Raw genomic sequence first — 20,132 nt, 5'->3', positions numbered from 1 at the left:
ACGTGAATAATTGCACACACTGTTCCAAAGTTAAAGTCTTTTCCTTTCAGTTCAATGTTTAAATGTTCGTAAAGGTTGCTGTTGAACTTTGAGTCATAAATAATGAAGATTCTGTGAATAACTTAAAGTTATCTTGAAAACGGCTCCTTTAGGCTTGGAGAAACAGCTGTTGTCTCAATTACGCGCCTCGGTGCTTTAAGTGTCAAACAGAATGAAGATTCTTACCGTTCGTTAAGAATTACCCGGACTTGTGAGGGTTGCTAGGCGCCGGTTTATTTACCCTGTTGTTTTTTCTTTCATCTCTTAGGTCACCGGAAGCGGAGCGTCGAAGGAACTGAAGAGCGCCGTGACAGCGGAAGACGATCCAGCCGGAACTTTCCTTCCGAAGCGCCCTTGAGGAATCAGGAAGTGTTGCAGTCCCGGACCCAGCTTGGAAGAAGTTGAAGGATCAGGACCGAAACCAGACTGAAGCTGCATGCGGTGAACGGAGTCAGGTGAGTTCTGCCAGCAGGAAGCGAAGCATCGGGAAATAGTGGGTGGGGGTTTAAATACCTTTGCGAAGGCTTCTCAAAACGTGTCCTGGGTGTGCCTTCGCAATTAGCATACGCACGGAGCGATCTACAGTGCCAAGCATATTTCAGTATAACTAAACGTGTTACACGTGTGCAACATGTGCCATAACTCGTGAAACGAATGGTACTTCGCCATTATGGTTCAGAAACAAACATTGATACCTACAATTGCAACATGACACTAATAATAGTAAAGAAGTGCAATAAACAAGTTTATCTTAAATCAATCAACAAAGATTAATCTCAGAAATAAGCAGTTATATACTTGAGGGTTTTTATAGTCTGAATGCAATACCAACGTGAACAGGGATTGCATTCCGCTACGTTCAGATTTTCGTAACAGTTCCTCCCCCCAAAGGTCTTCTAATCGGGCGAGGTTTATCAGGATGTAAAGCATGAAAGGACCGAATGAGGCGTGGGGCGTTAACATTCTTTTCGGGTTCCCACGATCTTTCGGAGGCATCATAACCCTTCCAATCAATCAGATAATGTAAACGACCACATATGCGTTTAGAATCCAAAATGCGATTTACCTCATATTCTACGTGATCACCCACAATCACTGGTGGTGGTGGATTATCCTGTTGAGTAGAGGGATCATGTGGTTTTAGTAAAGAGACATGAAAGACAGGATGGATAGCAAATTCTTTTGGTAAAGTCAATCTTACAGAAACTGGGTTCAAGACTTTCTCAATCGGATAAGGCCCAATGTATCTTGGCTTTAACTTTCTTGGACTATCCATTTGAATATTCTTAGTTGAAAGCCAGACTAGATCCCCTACCTGATAAGGCGGAGTTGGGTTCCTATGTTTATCCACAGTCAATTTCATTTTTTGTTTGTGTCTTGTTAAACTTTGTGTAGCCAGATTTTGTAATCTCTTTAGTTGGTGTAAACGCTCTGTGACTGCTGGTACAGTATCTTCTAAACCCGGGGACAATGTTGGGAGAGATCGTGGATGCGTGCCAGTAAGAAAAAAAAAAGGAGAACAACCTAAAGCTGCATGATGGCTATTGTTGTACGAGAATTCAGCTAAGGGTATGACCTCATCCCAGCTTGCAGATACTGTGGATGTTAAACAGCGTAGAGTTTGCTCCAGGTACTGATTTAATTTCTCTGTCTGACCATCCGTCTGTGGATGGAACGCTGAGGGCAATGCAATGTCAATTCCCAAATTTTTACACAATTGCCCCCAAAATTTGGAAACGAATTGGGGGCCTCTGTCGGTCACAATTTTACTGGGCAGGCCATGTAGTTTTACAATGTGATTGATAAAAAGGTTACTGAATTCACTTGCGTTAGGTAGTTTAGTCAAAGGAATGAAATGTCCCATTTTTGATAGTTGATCCACAACTACCAAAATAGTAGTGTAAGTATGTGAGGAAGGTAAGTCAGTGATGAAATCAAGACTAATGGTGTGCCAGGGAGAAGGAGGTATCGGCAATGGTTGCAAGGGCCCTGCGGGTAACTGATGTTGTGATTTCTGCCTAGCACATACTGGACATGACTTAACGTAGTGCTGAATATCCTTACTAATGTTGTTCCACCAAAAATGTCTCTGACACAACTCTAAAGTTTTATGTATTCCAGGATGCCCTGCAAAACAGGAATCATGATTCCAGTTTATTACCTGTTGTCTTAAGTCCCCCGGGGGAACGAACAATCGTTTGTTATGCAGAAAGTATCCTTCGTGTATGGAGTTTAGTTTGTGTGAAAGCCAGTCTTGTTGATTTAGCGTCTGAAAGCTCTGTTTTAGTTGGGTTAGAAAGGTGTCTGTATGTGTGAATGCTACTACCTTTTCTGATGGTATAATAGTTTGAACTTTTAACTTTTTTTCAGATTGTCCATCACAAACTAATCTAGAAAGTGTATCAGACAACAGTTGTTTTTGTCCTGGGCGATATGTGATAATAAAATCAAATTCGCTAAAAAATAACAACCAGCGCATTTGTCTGGGAGTTAAAGCCTTAACAGTGGTAAAAAATTGTAAATTTTTATGGTCCGAAAATATTGTGATGGTATGTTTAGCTCCCAGTAAGTGGTGTCTCCATTCCAGAAAAACCGCCTTGATTGCCAATAATTCTCTTTCAGCAATTGTGTAATTTTGCTCTGCTGGAAAGAGTTTACGAGAATAAAAGGCAATGGGATGCAAACGTCCAGTTGTAGAGTTTTTTTGCATCAAGACCCCTCCCAAAGCTGTTTGGGAAGCATCTGCTTCCACAAAAAACGGTCTATCGGGATCGGGGTGGATTAGTAGAGGGGCGGAAGTAAAGGCTTGCTTTAATGTTGAAAAGGCCTTGTCAGCATCTGAATTCCATTGGAATTTTGTGCCTTTTCGCAGTAGTTGTGTAATCAGAGTTACTATGTTAGAAAAGTTTGAAATAAAATGCCGATAAAAATTAGCGAAGCCTAAAACTCGTTGAATCTCTTTTACCGAGGACGGTGTGGGCCAATTTAAGATGGCTTCGACTTTTTTTTTATCCATCGTTATGCCTTTTGGAGAAAGCCAGTATCCAAGAAATTCAACCTTTTTGGTATGAAAAACGCATTTTTCAAATTTGACATACAAAGAATTCTCCTTTAACCTTTGAAGCACTGAACGAACATGATGGACATGTTCTTCATCAGTTTTGGAAAAAATCAATATGTCATCTATATATACGATGACACATACGTCCAATAAATCGTGTAGTACTTCATTTATAAAGTACTGAAACGCAGCCGGGGCGTTGCAAAGCCCAAAAGGCATCACTGTATATTCAAAAAGACCGTATTTCGTGCGAAATGCGGTCTTCCACTCGTCGCCCTCCTTTACACGGACCAGGTGGTAAGCACCGCGTAAATCCAATTTGGTATATATGCTTGATCCTTTCACTTGATTCAACAGTACAGGAATCAAAGGAAGAGGATAACGATTTTTAATCGTAGCCTTGTTGACCGCGCGATAGTCAATACATGCTCTTAAATCGCCAGATTTTTTAGACACGAAAAAGAGCGGCGAAGAGACTGGTGACGTGGAGTGTCGGATGAACCCTTTATCTAAAAGTTCTTCCAGATATGTTTTGAGATATTCATTTTCGGGTTCAGTCAGGGCATAAATTCTACTGCAGGGTAGGGCTGCTCCAGGAACTAAATCTATCCTGCAGTCGTAAACTCTGTGTGGTGGTAACTGTGTTGCCTGGACTGGGTCAAAGACGTCTGAGAAGTCTTGGTACTCACTGGGTATCTGGGGAACCTCTGATTCAACTACTGAGCAAAATAACGGAGATATTGGATCTTGCAATTCTTGGTAACAATGAGTTCTACGGTGAACTGAATCTAGGGTTACAGTCCGTTTCACCCAATCTATGTGAGGATTGTGTTGTTCTAACCATGGAATACCTAAGATAACGCCAAAAGTCGGAGTATCAATGAGGTCAAAAACAGTTTCCTCTGTGTGTCCATTTTCGGCAATTAACGTTAGTGGTTTTGTGTGGAACTTGATTAAACCGGAAGATAAGGCTGATCCGTCGACTGCCCTAACAATTTCTGGTTCAGCCTTAGGAATTCGAGCTACTCCTAATTTATTAGCTAATTCCAGATCAAAAAAGTTCCCGGTAGCTCCTGAGTCAATCATGACAGCTAAACAGTGTCTATGTTGGGTAGTTAGGATGAAAGTTAGTCTAATAGTCAGATGTTTGGGTGTGCGAGTAAAAACGTTTGTAGCGTAATGGGAGACCTGTGACATGAGTGATCTCGAAGAATCGATCTCGTCTTTCTTCGAGAACCCTAGTTTTCCGACTCTTGATGCACTGAATCTAATACTGCAATCCCTTTCTTTTTGGTTGGTTTAACTGGACAGTCTTTGGCATAGTGCCCAGCTTTGCCACAATAAATGCAAAGGTTCCCTTTTCGTCTGCGTTCTTTTTCCTCTGAGGAAAGCGGTCCTTTTAGACCCCCAATCTGCATCGGTTCTACATGAATACTTTTGTCTTCTGACTCTTTCTTTTCTACCTTAAAATGTAAGGGTCTGAAATCTCCTCTGGGTTTTTCACTTTTTCGCTCTCCCAATCGGTGATCTAATTTAACCACTAAATCTAAGAAGTCAGTGTAATCTTGGGGAAGATCGACAATGTGTGCCAAGGAGTCCTCTAGGTCATCCCTAAGACCTCGATAGAACAGTGATACCCTTTTATCATCTGGCCAATGCGTCTCAGATAGTAACCTATTAAAGGTGGTGACATAAGTAATGAGGTCTTTAGAACCCTGGCGAAGATTCAATAACTCATTATCAGAAGCATGTATAAATACATCTTTGGCGAATAATCCAGACATAGCAGTTTTGAAAGCATTTAAGTCATGCAGCAAGGGATCATTAACATCAACCAAAGGCATAGCCCAGCTAGCTGCCACTCCTCCCAAATATGAAATAATGAACGCCACCTTAGAAGTGTCTGAAGTGAAAATCTGTGGCTTACATAAGAAGTGTAATTGGCATTGACTCATGAAAGTAGAGAAGCGGCTACTATCCCCTGTGAAACGTTCAGGATTGGCCAAAGGAACAGGGCTGGGTGAAACCACGGTAACTTGGAGGTTTTGGTCGGAATTGGCTCCCAAAGTTTGGGCAGTGTTGCTAACATGTGGGTTAAATTTAGATGGAGCGATAATAGGTTTGCTAACTTCTGAATGTGGGTCCCTCCAGCTAGTAAAACCTGTTTTAGTCCTATCTAACTCCTGCCTAAGGGCCTGGTTCTCCTGCCTTAACTCCTGCATTTCGCCTACTAATCTACGAACCAATGCAGTTAATTGGGACGGGTCCATTGCATCATCCTCGAAATCCATATCGCAAGATCGGAGAAGGAACAAGTGTTTGGAGGCTTCGCTTTCTGTTACAAAGTCACCCACCTGAGCTCCGGTTTGTTCCTTCTCCGATGCTGCTTGATCCCAACTCCCTCTGAAGCCCACCGAGGCAACAAGATTATGGCACTTGTCACTCAGAATGGACCCCCGGGGGGGAAGGGGGGAATTGGAAGAGAGAGAGAAAGAAGACAAACACTGGATTCGTGTCAGGATACTCTTCAGGGTATTCTTCAGGGACAGGGGAATGGTCGGAATCTTTGTTCTCTCTAATTGCGTCACTTGGAACTTTGCTGGTTCTTGTTAACTACGCAACTTGCGGGGTAAATCTATTGGGGAGAATCAGAGATACATGTAAACATAAACCAAATTAACGTAAACAATTTTACCACTGGATTTATGTGTTTGTCTATTTCCTTCACATACCATTTAAGCCTTTTCTGAGGTTATTCTCTTTTGCAGGAAAAGTGCCTTCTTCTGGGTGGCTTTAACAATGCAAGGTCTTTTGTAATTCAAAACAATATTCTAATTACAACATATCAATCATGCTGCAGTTTGCAAAATAAAAAGGTAAACTAACTAAAAGAGAGTTCTTTTTCACGTGAATAATTGCACACACTGTTCCAAAGTTAAAGTCTTTTCCTTTCAGTTCAATGTTTAAATGTTCGTAAAGGTTGCTGTTGAACTTTGAGTCATAAATAATGAAGATTCTTGTAATGTTGTAGGGTGCCAGGCTGTATGTTACTTTCCCCCACAGACTCTCAGGAAACGTTCTGCTGCAAAAAGGAAACTTTATTACACTATATAAGTCACCTACAGAGAGAGCGCCGGGCAACACGCTCCGATCGCGTCTCTCGCTCGCGCGCTATACTTCGCGCATGCGCAGTAGCGTCCAAACTGTCGCTACGCACATCTACATCATTACGTAGTGCGCGCGTCCACTAGACCGCGACACTACATATCTCCCCCTTTTCATATCACACACACAAAGTCCTCGACCCGGAGGTCAGTCCATTTCAAAGTCTCTGAACCTGGATGGTCTCACCACTGCTCTTCCCCCCCGGGTGTGTCTTACCGGAGTGGAATGTCCTTCTCGGCTTCCCTCTGCGACCGGGCCTCCGTCGGTACCTTTCGGAGAGCCCTGGCTCTCCCTCTCTTTTACCTCGCCCTCTTCTCTAGTGGTCTCCCCCAATGGTCTTCTCCCTGAGTTGTCTCTCTCTCTCTCTTGCTCACCGCTCGTGTCCTCTCCATGGCCTCCCTCGGATGACTCTGTGTCCATTATCGGCCCTTCTGCCGGGGTTTCCCCTTCCATGCACTCTCGGGGCCACTGTAAGATCTTATTGCATTTGGCCATGCGCTCGTGTGACCACACGTTACCGTCACTGAGTAGTGCCGCCCGGTCATACACTTCTTCTACTCTGAGGGGTGGGGAGTACTTGCTTTCACCTTTCCGCTTAAGGACTGCCAGCTTCACTCTGACCCACTCCCCTTTTTCCAACGCTGTTTCTTTTGTCCTCTTGTGGCTGTTGTAGTGTTCCGTATAGATGCGCTGTGCCTTCTGCAGGTTGTGCTGCACCACCGCTGGAGACCATTTGCTGGTGATGGTCTTCTCCTGCCACGCCACATTGTCTCTGGTAAAGGGTTGTCGTCCCCGTAAGATCTGGAAGGGACTATACCCCGTACCCGTGGGGGTGATGCGGTAGGCCCATACCGTGCTGAGCACCTCTTTCTCCCAGTCTTTGCCTCTTGTGATGGCCGCCTGTATGGAGCCCATCAGCACCCTGTTGAACCTCTCTACTTGTCCATTGCTGGATGGGTGGTATATTGAGGTGTGTTTGAGTATTATGCCGTTCCTGTTCGCAAACGTGACCCACTTGTCGGAGATGAACTGGGGGCCATTGTCGCTGATAACACTCCTGGGTATGCCTTCCCGGAGGAACAACGCCTTGAGGAAGCGTAGTATCTCGTCCGTGTCCATGATCTCGTTGATGTGCACTTCTGGCCATTTCGAGTATTTATCCACTAGTACACATAGATATTTGGGGATCCCCTGGTCGTCCAGTATCGGTCCCAGGATGTCCACTGCTACCTCTTCCCACGGGTTGCTGGGGTTTGTGAATTTCCCTAAGGGTGGTCTCATTGGTTTGAGTGTCTTGTCCGCCCCTAGGCACTGCGCACAGTCCTTCACGTGCCTCTCTACATGCGTGTCCATCCCTGGCCACCAGTAAGTTTGTTTTGTCCTGGCCTTTGTCTTCACGATTCCCAGGTGGCCTTCGTGAAGTATGGCTAGCAGGGTGGGTACGATGTTCTCCGGTGGCACCACCCTGTCACCCCTGTAGACAAACACTCCGTCGTTGCCCACCGACAGCACTTCTCTGACTTCGTAAAACTGCCTGATTTTTGACCTTTGTCTCCTTCTGTCCGGCCATCCCCGCACGATGTACGTCTTGACGTCCTCCATGTCCTCATCCGCCTCATACGCGTTCTTCCATTCCTGCCTGCTGATGGCTTTTTCCGGATCGTCCGTCAGAGCCACCATTTCGTCGTCGTCTTCCCTGTCGTCGGAGGCGCTGTCCATCGCAGATGCCCTGCTGAGGTAGTCCGCTATTTTGTTTCTGGAGCCCGGGATGTACTCCACGTCGTACCTGTACTCCAGGAGTTTCAGTGTCATTTTCGCAATCCGGGGCGTGGCACTGGCATGGCCATCTGATGTCAGTACTTTCACGAGAGGCTTGTGATCTGTCTTCACCTGGAATCTGGTTCCCCACAGGAACTGACGATACTTCGCCATGGCCCACACTACCGCTAGCATCTCTTTCTCTATCACGCTGAACTTTTGTTCCGATGCTGTCAGCGTCCGGGACGCGAAGCTGATCGTCTCCGTGCCGCCTTCTGGTCTCTCCTGCATGAGCACCGCTCCCAGCCCCTTTTCACTCGCATCCGTCATCAATATTGACCGCCCCTGGGGATCGAATCCTTGCAACGGGACCGCTCCGCCAATTTCCCGTTTCACTGTGTCGAACTCCTCTTGCGTCTCCTCCGTCCATATGAACGCCGTCTTGTCCCTCGTGAGTTGCCTCATGTGGTGGGTTTTTGTGGCAAAGTGGTGGACGAATTTACTGTAGTACTCTGCCATCCCCAGAAACGACCGTACTTCTTCCTTGGAGGTGGGCGGCGGTGCTTCGCAGATGGCTTTTACGTTCCCTCTCTTCGGCGTTATTCCTTGCGCCCCGATCTCGTGTCCCAGGTAGGTGACTGATGTCATTCCAAAATGACACTTCTCCCACTCTGCTGTTAGGCCCTTCTCTTCCAGGATCTTCAATACTGCCGACAGTTTCCTGTCATGGTCCTCCAGCTCCGTCCCCATCACTAGGATGTCGTCCTGAAAGTACTGCACTCCCTCAATGTCTTTGAATAGGCGGGCCATTAGCTTCTGGAACACCGCCGCTGCTGAGGCGAGACCAAAGGGCATGCGGCAGAATTGGTAGCAGCCGAACGGCGTGATGAACGATGTCAATTTTTTGCTTGTCGGATGTAGTGCTACCTGGTGGTATGCCGATTGCAAGTCTATGGTGGAGAACCATTTCACTCCTTTCGTGCGGGCCAACATTTCCTCTATGCGTGGCAAGGGGAACCTTTCCACCACTATGCACTTGTTCAACTCCCTGAGGTCCACACAGAGGCGCACTTTGCCTGACGGTTTCATGGCCACCACCAATGGTGCCAACCACTCCGCGCTGTCAATGGGCTCAATGATTCCCCCTTCTTCCAGTCGGAGGAGCTCCTGTTGCACCGCCTCCCTTACCGCAATCGGGATGTTCCGTACCTTGTGCGCTACCGGCCGGGCGTTTTCTTTGAGGACGATTTTGTGGGAGAACTTCTCCAGTCTCCCGATTTTCCCGCCGAAGACCTTCGGGTGCCCGCTCCGCCATTTTTCTGCCGTCGACTCCTCTCCGTCCAGAGTCACCATCACCTGGGTGTCCCCTCCTGGGTTCAGCTGTATTCCCAACACTCCTTGGTCCATCCAGCCCAGGACTGACGGTCCCTTCTCCGCGACGTACAGCTTGCAGAGCGCACTCCGCTCCTTGAACTGGAACTTCATAGTCTTGAACCCTACCATCGGGATTGGGTCCCCTGTGTAAGTAACAGGTCGAATGTCGGGGGGTTCTAGTCGCGCGCCCCACGTGGGTCTGAACCTCTCGTTCCATACTGAACGTTGAATGATCGTGTAAGGAGATCCTGAGTCCGCCACGATGGTGATGGGTATGCCTCCTATGATCATGTCGCACTGGGGTTTGCGCGTTCTTCTCCCCTCTATGCCCAGTACCTGGTCTTCAATACACAGGACTTCTTCGTCTTCTTCGCGGTCTTCTGCGTCTTCCCCCTCGTCCTGTGCCACGAACTTCACCGCCTGCTGTCTTCCTTTTCTGCGGCATACCTTTTCGTAATGGCCAACTAGGCCGCAGAACGCACACTTGGCTCTGAACGCGGGGCACCGTTTGTCGTGCGCTGCATGGTTCGAGCTGCCGCACCTGTAGCATTTCATGGCATCGCCTTTCCCTTGTTTCCATGTCGGTCCGGGTCTTGGTTTCCCTGTGGCCGCTCCTCTGTACTCCCCCGTCGTTTGTTTCCCCCGCGTCTGGTGGTCCGCGTCGTCTACCTTGTTGACTGTGAGTCTGGGGGCCGGTTCTCTCTTGGCTGCTTCCGCACATCGTTTTGTTAGCTCCGCTCTCTTCACTATGGCGATCACTTCGTTCAGCGTCGCATCGCCATTCGCCCATAGTTTGTCCTGTACTGACTTGCTTGTCGTGTGCATGACGATCTGGTCCTTGATGAATTCGTCCTGCAGTCCGCCATACCTGCACGTCATCGCCAGCTTCCGCAGCGCCGCCACGTAGTCATCTACGGATTCCCCCGCTTCTTGCTTCCTCTGCTGGAAGTTATAGCGGTCGATGGAGGTGCACACTGCCGGTCGATAGTGGTTGTCCAAATCTTCTATGGCATGGGTGAACACATCTGTGTCCCCTACAGGTCTGGTGGTTGGTGTGAGATTTTGAAACACTCGTATCCCTTCTGGTCCTAGGTTGTGTAGGAGTATCCTCTTCCTCCTGGCACTAGAGAACGCCTCCTCGTTCTCATCTTCTAGCGCTTCCAGGTAGTTTTTGAAGTACTCCCTCCAGTCTTCCCACTTCATTATGGGTTCTCCCGGGCGTGGTAGGAAAGGTATCGGCGTCGTCAGAGTCGATGACTGTGCACTCATTTTGGCGTCCACTTGCTTCCTTGGGCTACCTGGTGCGTCCGTCCCCGCTCCCCTGCTTCGGGTACCTGGGACCGCGTTCGAGCTGGCTGCTCCGTCGTCCCCTGACTCCGCCAGGATCTCCTCTGCGGTTCCGCTGTCCGCCTGCGATATCCTCTACCTCGTGGCTGGCTCCTCCGTTGCCCACGTGCCACTCCCCGGCTTCTATCTGCCTCTGCCGCGCTCTCCCGGTTTGTAGGTGTCTGCCCTTGGTCCTTCCGGTCTTCTTACCGCGTAGGGTGGTATCTTCCCTGGTGGGCTTCTTCTCTGCTGCAGGTTGGGGGGCACCTTCCACCTGTTGCACCTAGGGTTCTTCTTGTCCCAGTCTCGTCGCCACTGTAATGTTGTAGGGTGCCAGGCTGTATGTTACTTTCCCCCACAGACTCTCAGGAAACGTTCTGCTGCAAAAAGGAACCTTTATTACACTATATAAGTCACCTACAGAGAGAGCGCCGGGCAACACGCTCCGATCGCGTCTCTCGCTCGCGCGCTATACTTCGCGCATGCGCAGTAGCGTCCAAACGGTCGCTACGCACATCTACATCATTACGTAGTGCGCGCGTCCACTAGACCGCGACACTACAATTCTGTGAATAACTTAAAGTTATCTTGAAAACGGCTCCTTTAGGCTTGGAGAAACAGCTGTTGTCTTAATTACGCGCCTCGGTGCTTTAAGTGTCAAACAGAATGAAGATTCTTACCGTTCGTTAAGAATTACCCGGACTTGTGAGGGTTGCTAGGCGCCGGTTTATTTACCCTGTTGTTTTTTCTTTCATCTCTTAGGTCACCGGAAGCGGAGCGTCGAAGGAACTGAAGAGCGCCGTGACAGCGGAAGACGATCCAGCCGGACCTTTCCTTCCGAAGCGCCCTTGAGGAATCAGGAAGTGTTGCAGTCCCGGACCCAGCTTGGAAGAAGTTGAAGGATCAGGACCGAAACCAGACTGAAGCTGCATGCGGTGAACAGAGTCAGGTGAGTTCTGCCAGCAGGAAGCGAAGCATCGGGAAATAGTGGGTGGGGGTTTAAATACCTTTGCGAAGGCTTCTCAAAACGTGTCCTGGGTGTGCCTTCGCAATTAGCATACGCACGGAGCGATCTACAGTTGACACGTGCCAAGCATATTTCAGTATAACTAAACGTGTTACACGTGTGCAACATGTGCCATAACTCGTGAAACGAATGGTACTTCGCCATTATGGTTCAGAAACAAACATTGATACCTACAATTGCAACATGCCACTAATAATAGTAAAGAAGTGCAATAAACAAGTTTATCTTAAATCAATCAACAAAGATTAATCTCAGAAATAAGCACAGTTATATACTTGAGGGTTTTTATAGTCTGAATGCAATACCAACGTGAACAGGGATTGCATTCCGCTACGTTCAGATTTTCGTAACAGCAACAGTGTTGCTGGATTCACATTCACACATCTCTCAAGAGTCACATTTGATGCTCCCAGAATGATTTTCTCATATTTAGTCAACCGACTATGTGACATATTGAGTCCTGCTTCTCGTCAAAAGAATTGCCACATCATGAGGTATGAATACCCTTACAGGATATCCCATTATTATACCTTCACTCTGTTCCAAACTTCTGCATGTAGCAGCTACTGCTTTCAGGCAACCTGGCAAACCCACAGCTACGGGGTCAAGTGTTGATGAGAAGTACGCAATGGGCCTTCTCAGTTGTCCATGTTTCTGGATTAACACTGAAAGTGCACATCCATTTCTCTCACTGCAGTACAACTCAAACTCTTTCTCATAGTCTGGCATTCCCAAAGCAGGTGCTTCACACATTCTGCTTTTTAACTCTTCAAATGCAGCCATTTGTTCTGCGTCCAGTTCCAATGGATCTCTCACCTCACTTTTAGTCAGTTTAATCAATGGCTTTGCTATCAGGGAGAAATTACTTATCCACTGACGACAATAACCCACCATCCCCAGAAACATTCTCACTTCTCTCTGGGTCATTGGGGCTCTCATTCCTCTGATAATTTTGATCCTGTCATCGGTCACCTTTCTCAGACCCTTTTCAATATTGTGTCCAAGATAATGCACCTCTTTCTTGCAAAATTGCAATTTGGCTGGAGATACCTTTAACCCTCCATCTGCCAGATGATTTAGTAAAGCTATGGTATCTACTTCACAAGCTTCACGTGTCTTCGATGCCACAAGTAGGTCATCAATGTACTGTACCAGTACTGAGCTTTCAGGCATGATCAAACTCTCTAATGATTTCTTCAATAACTGATTGAATATCGATGGACTCTCTGTATACCCCTGTGGGATACGACACCATGCTAAAATACGCTGGCCAAACCGAAATGCAAAAATCGGCTGGCTGTCATGATGCAATGGAATTGAAAAGAAAGCATGACACAAATCAATCACTGTGTACCACTCAGCATCATGAGGAATCTGATACAAAATCACTGAAGGATTTGGCACAATGGGACAACACGCCACCACAATTTTGTTAACCTTTCTCAAATCTTGCACAATCCTGAATTTTCCATTAGGTTTTTTCAGCCCCATTATCGGTGAATTACACGGGCTACTCAATAACTCTCTCAAAACACCCTGCTGAATCATTTTGTCAATTATAGGAGTTATTCCTTCAATTATTTCTGGTGTCAATCTGTACTGTGGGTTATTAGGATATGCAATTCCCTCTTTCACTGAAATTTTTACTGGATCAACATTATTCATCAATCCCACATCTTCTCCAGTAAAATCCCAAACCGCTGTTTTTACTGTGTGTCTCAACTCTTGAGGCAAATCATCTGGATTAAACACAGCATATGTACCAACATTTTCACTCTCTCTATTATCTAGAGTCATCCGGTACAAAACATCCTCATCTGGTGTCTCAAAAGCTATTCCATCTGGAGTACAGAAAATTGTACAATTCATTTTGCACAATAGGTCCCTACCTAACAAGTTCACTGGACTAGTGTCACAAATTATGAACCTGTGCATGTCTGAAAATGTTCCTATTTTTAACCTTACTGGTTCAGTAAGACGAGTCTTAATCTGCGTATTGGCTACACCAACCACTTGGATTGCTTCTTCCGAGAGAGGAAGATTTCTAACATCTGCTGACCTGACAGTTGATCTCGTCGCTCCTGTGTCTACCAAAAAAGTAACACTCTCCCCATTTATTTTCCCATCTACAAATGGTCCTGTCTGGTCTATTTCCAGAGTTGCACCATGTATGCACTCTTCCTCCTCTCTTCGGCACCGTCAATAGTCCCCTTCAGACTCACTCCCCTCATTCTTTAACCAGTACTGCTGTACCGGGTTAGTACGTCTCGATTTGTTTACCTGCTCATCATTGTAGAATCCTGAGTCCTGGTTATACTTTTGGGACCCTCTATTCTGCGGCAAGGGCGGTTTCGGCTCTTGGCTCTGCTGTCTGGCAACCTTCTGTTGTTGCTGCTGTTGATTACACCCCTCGTTCTGCACCTGTTGATTTAATGATTTGTTATCATTACTAACTAATGGTGGATTGGTACACTCGGATCTCCAATGCCCCAATTGTCCACAGTTGTGACAAGGAAACTTTTTTTTTCGCTTCCTCTAAATTTCCCTTTCCTTTTCCTGCACCATATCTGGGCCTATTTCCTGGATTATTAGCTTGTTCCACCAACTGTGCTTATTGTCTTTCAGCAACCTTCGCCTGTGCCCACATTGCCTTCTCTTTCAGCTTTCTCTGTTTTGCTTCAATTTCATCACTGAAGTACTTTGCATGTCTCAATATTTCATCAATCTTTTTACTCTGCCAATCAACCGTATGCTCTCGTATTCTTTCACTAATTTCAGGTCTCAGGCCATATACAAATCTGTATACAAAATGGCTTAAATCCTTGTCACCTAGATGTTCATCTCCACTAAACTGTTTAAAAGCCAGTATCAGCCTTTCATAAAAAGCATGAACTGATTCTTTTGCTTCCTGATGTGTTCGATCTATTTTAACCCAGTCTGTCTCTTTCGGAGGTACCTTATTTTTCAGAAACACTATGACCTGTTCATATTTCTTCATTACCTCTGGATCTGGTGCTCCTGTTTTCAGATCTCTTGGATACTCTTTTGCAGGCCAATCTACAACTATCTTATACTCTGCCCACAAGTCTGCTGGGACAATTATATCAAACAGACTATTCAGGTCAATCCACAGCACTTTTGACAATTTCACAAACCTGTCTACCTGCCTATACCACTCGACGGGCTTTTCTCTCAGTCGAGGGAAATCATTCGTAAATGATAAAATATCCTGTCTAGTCCATGGGACATGTACATATCCTCCTCCAGGAATCTCTCTCATAGGATAAGCATCCACTGTTTTTTCCTTTTCTCTCATGGGAAAAGCTGAGTAAGTCCTATCCACTGAATCTTCCCTTTTCTTGTACCACCTATCCTTCCATTTTTCTACATCACCCCATTTTCGCAATAAGGCAATAATTTCCTTAATCTGTCCTGTCCTACCAGCACCATTTAGATTCTCAATATCCTTGTCAGTGAAATCCATCCTGTAAGACTTCTGCAAAGCTTTCACCTTATCCATGTCAACTCCTTGTTCACTCGCTATGGCTCTTAACCTGTCATGTGTACTTTTAGCCCTCCAGGTGATACTCTTGCACATGAATAACAACTCTCCATCATGATGATTTTTTAGTATATCTGTAGGAATTGTTCCTGCAATAAGCTCCTCCAATTCTATGCGCAACCTAGCTACATCAATTGCCTGTGAATCTTTATCCTTCTTTTGAAGAACCTTCAACCAATCATTCAAATCCTCAGCTGTTATTTCTGTAGACTTTTTCACTGTACTCGCTTGCTCTGTAACCCTCTGTGGTTCCAGAATCGATCCTCCCAAACAACCAGTATTCAATCCTGAATTAGACTGCACCTCTATTCCTCCACCACATGTGTCATGTCTTGACTGTCTCAAATTATTTTCGCCAGTCCTCATTCTTGATTCCCCAAAGTGCAAGAACCAACCAAACCATTTCCAACATAAGGAACTGTCAAACCATTTTCACCCATTCTTTGTTTATCAAAAATAGGCACAACCGGACCTATTGTTACAGGCACTGTAACAGCCTCTAGATTTTTCGTCAGCTCTCTAATTCTCTCAGTCAGCTCAGATGTCGTTCTAGCTAATTCTCTTGTTCTCTCATCACTGATCTGATTCCCTCTCTCCTGTTCTTTCTCTTTTTCCCTTTCCGTGAAAGAGCTACCACTTTTCAGATCAGGTGTCACAACCTCAGTTTTAACAATTCGCAAAGTATCTCTTATTGGAGTAGCAACTGGCGTGCTCTCTTCTGGTTCAGGTCTATATGGAGGCGGTCTCTTATAGAGCATGTCATCCAAAACCTCATCCTCATAATCGTTAGCCCTATACCTGGTTAATTCGGCATTAGGTACCTTTTCTGTACCCTTCCTTCCTTCTGTTTCTTCAGCTGTCCTCATAGGATATAATCCCTCTGACATACTAGCATCTCGCCATCTCTTCATTCGATCATGATGTGTTTCACGATCATATTTCCTCCCAAAAAACTGCCTGTAATTGCCTCCACTCCTCTGCTTTTCTCGCTCATGCACCTCATCTTCCCATTCCATCAACGCCTCGAACTGTGTCGGCCTTGGTCTAGGCTCTAGACACATCATCTTTTCCCGTAAATTTCTCAACACGGCCAAATTAAATGAACCATGTTCCGGGAACGCTAAGACACCATCGTCCTTAGTATACTTAGCCCAGTTATCTAAACTAACTGGTGATATCTTATCTTTTGAAATAACGTGTGCTAATGCTTCTTTGTGTTGCAGACGGCTAGATAATTACATACACATAAGGGTGTTAGTGGGGAATAACACTGTATAATCATTATGATGTGGTAACGTTGTTTTGTTTTGGTTTTGGTTTTATCCCTCTTTAAGGGCAGTTGGATCCATTCCCAAAGCTGATGTCCTCACGGAAAACTTTCTATTCAGGCAAAGGCTGTGGTCAGGTGACTCTCGACCATGTTCAGCAAGGCCTCTCGTCAAAATTCAATCACTCGAGCGCAGGCTGTAAATAGCAGCCATCTTGTTTTAGGCCAAAACGGACCATCTTAATTTAAAGAAACACAAAACAACGTTACCACATCATAATGATTATACAGTGTTATTCCCCACTAACACCCTTATGTGTATGTAATTATCTAGCCGTCTGCAACACGAAGAAGCATTAGCACATGTTATTTCAAAAGCATAAACACAAAACAAATAGTACCTTTGCAACACTTATTTAGTAAAAACCGCACATAATTATTAAGCAACATATATGCAACCCACGTGTAATTTCTCTCATTAGTAATGTTGATTAGTTTGGACTTTAAACAAAACAAACTATTAATTAATGTTTTTAAATTAGTTATTTTAATCACAACATATAGACAAAACTGGAGCTTAAAACTCGATACATTTTCAACAGAAAACTCTGCTCCAGCACTACCAATCCGGATGCCTCTGGGCGGTAAGCACAGTGCAGCTTTTGTTCAATTTTGAAGGCATCACAAATTAATCGAATTATTTCATTATTAAAATGAGACCCAAGGTCTGATTCAATAGTTACTGGAAAACAAACAAGGTATTAACTCTCTTAATAGGAGTTTGGCCACTGTCAAGCTGTCCATTCTTCTAGTGGGGTATGCCTCCGCCCACTTTGAAAATAGACAAACGATGACAAGTACATATTTTAATCCTCGACAAACAGGCAACTGAATGAAATCAATTTGAAGTCTTATAAAAGGACATTCAGCTTTTCCAATTTTCCCTGTATAGACCATTGTTCTTTTGCCAGGATTAATTTGCTGACATGTTGAGCATCTTTGGCAAAGACTCTCTGCCATGTTCCTGAACCTTGGATTAAACCATGGGTACTCACAAACTTTCTCTCGGGGGCCAAATTTACAGTGTGGTTTATGGCCAAGGGCCGCACCGGGGGGGGCGGGGGCAGTGGGGGAGGGGGGGATAGAGAAAAATAAAACTATGCTCTCTCTCGCTCGCTCTGTCTCCCTCCCTCTCTCTATCACTCTCTCTCTCCCTCTCTCCCTCCCTCTCTCCCTCCCTTTCTGTCTCCCTCTCTCTGTCTCCCTCCCTCTCTCTCCCTCTGTCTCCCTCGCTCTCTCACTCCCTCTATCTCTCCCTCCCTCTCTCTATCTCTCCCTCCCTCTCTCCGTCTCCCTCCCTCTCCCTATCACTCTCTCTCTCCCTCTCTCCCTCCCTCTCTGTCTCCCTCCCTCTCGCTCTGTCCCTCTCTCTCTGTCTCCCTCTCTCTGTCTCCCTCCCTCTCTCTCCCTCTGTCTCCCTACCTCTGTCTCCCTCTGTCTGTCTCTGTCTCCCTCCCTCTGTCTCTCACCCTCTGCCCTCTGTCTCCCGCTGTCTGTCTCCCTCCCTCTCTGTCTCCCTCTCTCTCCCTCTGTCTCCCTCCCTCAGTCTCCCTCTCTCTCCCTCTGTCTCCCTCCCTCTGTCTCCCTCCCTTCCTCAGTCTCCCTCCCTCTGTCTTCCTCCCTCTATCTCCCTCCCTCTGTCTTCCTCCCTCCCTCTGTCTTCCTCCCTCCCTCAGTCTGTCTCCCTCCCTCAGTCTCCCTCCCTCTGCCTCCCTCTCTCTGTCTCACTCTCTCTCTGTCTCCCCCTCTCTCTGTCTCCCTCTCTCCCTCTCTCTCTCTCCCTCTCTCTCTCTCTGTCCCCCTCTCTCTCTGTCCCCCTCTCTGTCTCCATCCCTCTGTCTGTCTCTGTCTCCCTCCCACTGTCTCCCTCCCTCCATCTCCCTTTCTCTGTCCCCATCTGTCTCCCTCTGTCTGTCTCCCTCTGTCACCTCACCCGCTGCTTTCACTCCCTGCTGTCCTCTGTCACCTCACCCGCTTCTCTCACACCCTGCTGTCCTCGTCACCCTCTGTCACCTCACCCCGCGTGTGTCACCCCGGGCTGAGACAGCTTCCTGGGCACACACACAGCTGCACCCGAGTACTTCACAGGTCTTTAAAAGACCATTCACATGTTAATGAGGCTTTGTTGTATTTCACCTCTTCTTAGCGCCCCTGCATCTCCCCTCTGATTGAGGGGAGATGCAGGGGCGCTAAGAAGAGGTGATATACAACAAAGCCTCATTAACAAGTGAATGGTCTTTAAAAGAATTGCCCGGCCCCCATAGCTCCGCGCTGCTGCAACCGGCGGTGTTTGCGGACACTCTTTTAAAGAAAAAAAAGCACAGGTACGATGTCTGCAAGGTCTGCGGGCCACCAAGGAAGGGTTGCCGGGCCGCTGGCGGCCCGCGGGCCGTACTATGAGTACCCGTGGATTAAACCAATCCCGTCTAAAGAGTCTAATCATTGCGTCTCTACCTATGTGGGTGTCTCCCTGATACATTCTAGCCATGGGTGCAAGCATACAGTCTTGCAATACAGGTCTGTCATTTAAGTAAACCCATACACCATCTTCTGCCCTTCTCTGACAAGCAATTTTTTCCCACTCTTCTCTTTCTTTTGTCTCTGCTTCATCTTGGAGTTCTCTTATCTCTCTCCATGTTTGTAATCCTGACAATTGCATAAGTTGGCAGCTGATTCCACAATTTTCAACTTTCCTGTTTACTGCCATTTGAAAATTAGCACAGTGTTGGGCAACCTGGTCAGCATATCGATTGCCTGCAGTCACACGGTCATTTCCTGACTTGTGTGCAGTACATTTGACCACTGCCACCTCTTTTGGTAATTGTATTGCTTCAAGCAACTCTTTAATAAAATTTCTGTTTTAATGGGTGACCCTGAAGAAGTCAGGAAGTCCCGCTGCATCCAAAGCTGGCTAAAGTCATGCACAACCCCGTAACCATACTGACTATCAGTGTAAATGGTTACTCTCCAATTTTTCCCATTTTTGCAAGCTTTAATTAAAGCTATAAATTCAGATACTTGTGCAGACTTGACTCCTGGTAAGTAGGATACTTTGACTATTCCAGCCAATGTATATACAGCATAAGCAACACTTAACCCTCCTTCCTCATGGCGCATACACGAGCCATCTACAAACAGTTCATGCTCAGCATCTTTTAAAGGTTCATCCTGTATGTCTGGTCGGGGTTTGGTACTGAGTTCTGTTACATCAAGACATTCGTGTTCAGCTTCATCTTTCACTTCCTCATTGTATGGGTCTGGCAACAAGGTAAGCTGGGTTAAGAATTGTACATCAGATTATGGTCACATTTCCTGCTCCCAATATGATCCTTTCATATTTGGTTAATCTGCTCGGAGTGAGATACTGAGTTTGTGTTCTTGTTAGCAGAATTTTAACTGCATGAGGGACTCATACCTTAACAGGATGTACCATTACAATTGACTTACTTTGTTCTATACTTACACACGTTGCATCCACAGCTTTTAGGCATCC

General features: G+C 46.2%; 1 long non-coding RNA gene across 1 annotated transcript in view; it reads left to right on the top strand.

The window, feature by feature from the left end:
- The first annotated feature begins 368 nt into the window (after positions 1–368).
- LOC146808779 (uncharacterized) overlaps positions 369–20,132 on the top strand; it is a 55,197-nt gene continuing 35,433 nt past the window's right edge. The window contains exons 1-2 of the long non-coding RNA XR_014966259.1: positions 369–494; positions 11,486–11,672. This is a non-coding gene — a long non-coding RNA (uncharacterized LOC146808779). The remainder of the gene's footprint in view (positions 495–11,485; positions 11,673–20,132) is intronic.

This window comes from Triturus cristatus, chromosome 7 (genome assembly GCF_964204655.1).
Source record: "Triturus cristatus chromosome 7, aTriCri1.1, whole genome shotgun sequence".
In the NCBI taxonomy this organism is placed as follows: Eukaryota; Metazoa; Chordata; class Amphibia; order Caudata; family Salamandridae; genus Triturus; species Triturus cristatus.
The sequence above is the reverse complement of the archived record's forward strand: the minus strand, read 5'-3'. Positions and strand labels throughout refer to the sequence as shown.